Below are 3,119 nucleotides of genomic sequence, written 5' to 3'. Positions count from 1 at the left end.
CGAGCGGATCGGCTGTTTATAAGCACCGCGGAGGTGGTCGCGGCGCCTCATTCGACTTCCAGCGGCCGGCGAGCTCGCGCACCCGCCCGGCACATCCGGGAGGCCGTGCGCACGAGCCAAGTGGCCGAAAATAGCCCCCGCCGAGCGGATCGGCTGTTTATAAGCACCGCGGAGGTGGTCGCGGCGCCTCATTCGACTTCCAGCGGCCGGCGAGCTCGCGCACCCGCCCGGCACATCCGGGAGGCCGTGCGCACGAGCCAAGTGGCCGAAAATAGCCCCCGCCGAGCGGATCGGCAGTTTATAAGCACCGCGGAGGTGGTCGCGGCGCCTCATTCGACTTCCAGCGGCCGGCGAGCTCGCGCACCCGCCCGGCACATCCGGGAGGCCGTGCGCACGAGCCAAGTGGCCGAAAATAGCCCCCGCCGAGCGGATCGGCTGTTTATAAGCACCGCGGAGGTGGTCGCGGCGCCTCATTCGACTTCCAGCGGCCGGCGAGCTCGCGCACCCGCCCGGCACATCCGGGAGGCCATGCGCACGAGCCAAGTGGCCGAAAATAGCCCCCGCCGAGCGGATCGGCTGTTTATAAGCACCGCGGAGGTGGTCGCGGCGCCTCATTCGACTTCCGGCGGGCGGCGAGCTCGCGCACCCGCCCGGCACATCCGGGAGGCCGTGCGCACGAGCTAAGTGGCCGAAAATAGCCCCCGCCGAGCGGATCGGCTGTTTATAAGCACCGCGGAGGTGGTCGCGGCGCCTCATTCGACTTACAGCGGCCGGCGAGCTCGCGCACCCGCCCGGCACATCCGGGAGGCCGTGCGCACGAGCCAAGTGGCCGAAAATAGCCCCCGCCGAGCGGATCGGCTGTTTATAAGCACCGCGGAGGTGGTCGCGGCGCCTCATTCGACTTCCAGCGGGCCGCGCACTCGCGCACGCCGCCCGGTTCAAATTTTCTAAGTGCAACGCACAATGAGATGCATGAGAAACGGCCTTGGTTACCATCACATTTGAAGCGATGAATACGAAGTTAAATTTTATGACTCGGTGTATAAGTCGAGGTCGATTTTTTTCGGTCGATTTTGGATCGAAAAAGGTCGACCAATACACCGGCAAATACGGTATATATACTTATTATAAATGTAGTATTTATTTATATAGATTTATTGTTTATTTATATATATAAAGGCAGGTCCGCAAAAATATTTCTGACGCGTAGCCGGTCCGTGGCGCAAGAAAGGTTGGGGACCACTAGTCTAAAAGAATCTGGCCGTAACTGGAATAGGGTTCTACGCGAATGCCCAACGGAAAAGTGAAGTGCACAAAACCTGCATTTGGCTGTATCAAAATAAATGTCATGAAAAAGGTAAAAACACTACATGGAAGCGCAATGTGTTGTGCTGGGTTCTTTTACAAGTAAAGACTGCTGCTTTGAGTTCACAGGGAGCCATGCTCTTTATTCACTGTACATAGTCTGTCCTCTAGCGGTAAAAACGTGAACTGCAATGCTATGGCTGTCGCCACACAATGTAGGTTTTAAACTCGTGTTGTAGTTTCAGTGTCGGAGTTCAAACTAGGCTTGCAGTTTCCGAATGCCATTCGTGATGGGTGCTGTAAAAAGTTCTTGGCTTAAACGATTGAAGTGCACATAAGAAAAAAAAAAAAAAAAAAAAGCTTACGGTAACTGGTATTCCCAGGCGGTCTCCCATCCAAGTACTAACCAGGCCCGACCCTGCTTAGCCTCCGAGATCGGACGAGAGCGGGCGCTCTCAGGGTAGTATTGCCGTAAGCCGTGAGACCGCTCAGAATTTTTCATTTTATAGACACAATCGCCCCTGAAACCATGCCAAGCAGCGGCGGGACTTGATGGCTGTGGTAAAAGTTTCCTTTCACAATTGACGTGGGAAAAAAAAAAAAAAAAAGGCTTTCAGCACCTGGTATTCCCGGACGGTCACCCTTCCCTTTTGTTTTTCTTTTTTTTTTTACAACCAGGGCCCCCCTCCGCGAGTCGTCACCTTATCGTGGTGGAGGGGTTTGCGTGCCCCTATGATCCTAGGAGCCATGTTGTCGGGGGCTTCATGCCCCTGGTAGGGTCACCCATGGCAAACGGGTCCTAGGTGAGGGGCCAGACAAAGCACGGCTCACAAGCCTCTTATGATGAGTAATATAAATGGACTTAGTTTTCCCTCGCCCGGACGCGGGTCACCGGGGCCTCCCTCTGGAGCCAGGCCTGGAGGCGGGGCTCGAAGGCGAGCGTCTGGTGGCCGGGCCTTCGCCCATGGGGCCCGGCCGGGCATAGCCCGAAATGGAAACGTGGGTCCCCCTTCCCATGGGCTCACCACCTGTGGGAGGGGCCGAAGGGGTCGGGTGCAATGTTAGCTGGGCGGCAGCCAAAGGCGGGGACCTTGGCGGTCTGATCCCCGGCTGCAGAAGCTGGCTCTTGGGACATGGAATGTCACCTCTCTGGCTGGAAAGGAGCCCGAGCTGGTGTGCGAGGCAGAAAGATTCCGACTAGATATAGTCGGACTAGCCTCCACACACAGTTTGGGTTCCGGTACAAGCCCTCTCGAGAGGGGTTGGACTCTCTTCCACTCTGGAGTTGCCCACGGTGAGAGGCGTCGAGCAGGTGTGGGTATACTTATTGCCCCCCGGCTGGGCGCCTGCACATTGGGGTTCACCCCGGTGAACGAGAGGGTAGCCTCCCTCCGCCTTCGGGTGGGGGGACGGGTCCTGACTGTTGTTTGTGTCTATGCACCAAACAGCAGCTCAGAGTACCCACCCTTCTTGGGGTCCCTGGAGGAAGTGCTGGAGAGCGCTCCTTCTGGGGACTCTATCGTTCTACTGGGTGACTTCAATGCTCACGTGGGCAATGACAGTGAGACCTGGAAGGGCGTGATTGGGAGGAACGGCCCCCCTGATCTGAACCCGAGCGGTGTTCTATTGTTGGACTTCTGTGCTCGACACGGATTTTCAATAATGAACACCATGTTCAAACATAAGGGTGTCCATGTGTGCACTTGGCACCAGGACACCCTAGGCCGCAGTTCGATGATCGACTTTGTAGTCGTGTCATCGGATTTGCGGCCGCATGTTTTGGACACTCGGGTGAAGAGAGGGGCGGAGCTGTC

The 3,119-nt window shown here is 57.1% G+C and overlaps 1 pseudogene; it reads right to left on the bottom strand.

The window, feature by feature from the left end:
* Positions 1-1,663: 1,663 nt before the first annotated feature.
* Positions 1,664-1,782, bottom strand: LOC125967828 (5S ribosomal RNA; annotated as a pseudogene).
* Between the last annotated feature and the right edge of the window lie 1,337 nt (positions 1,783-3,119).

The sequence above is a fragment of the Syngnathus scovelli genome, chromosome 4 (assembly GCF_024217435.2).
Source record: "Syngnathus scovelli strain Florida chromosome 4, RoL_Ssco_1.2, whole genome shotgun sequence".
Taxonomy (NCBI): Eukaryota; Metazoa; Chordata; class Actinopteri; order Syngnathiformes; family Syngnathidae; genus Syngnathus; species Syngnathus scovelli.
Note: the sequence above shows the minus strand (reverse complement) of the source record. Positions and strands in the feature narration are given on the sequence as shown.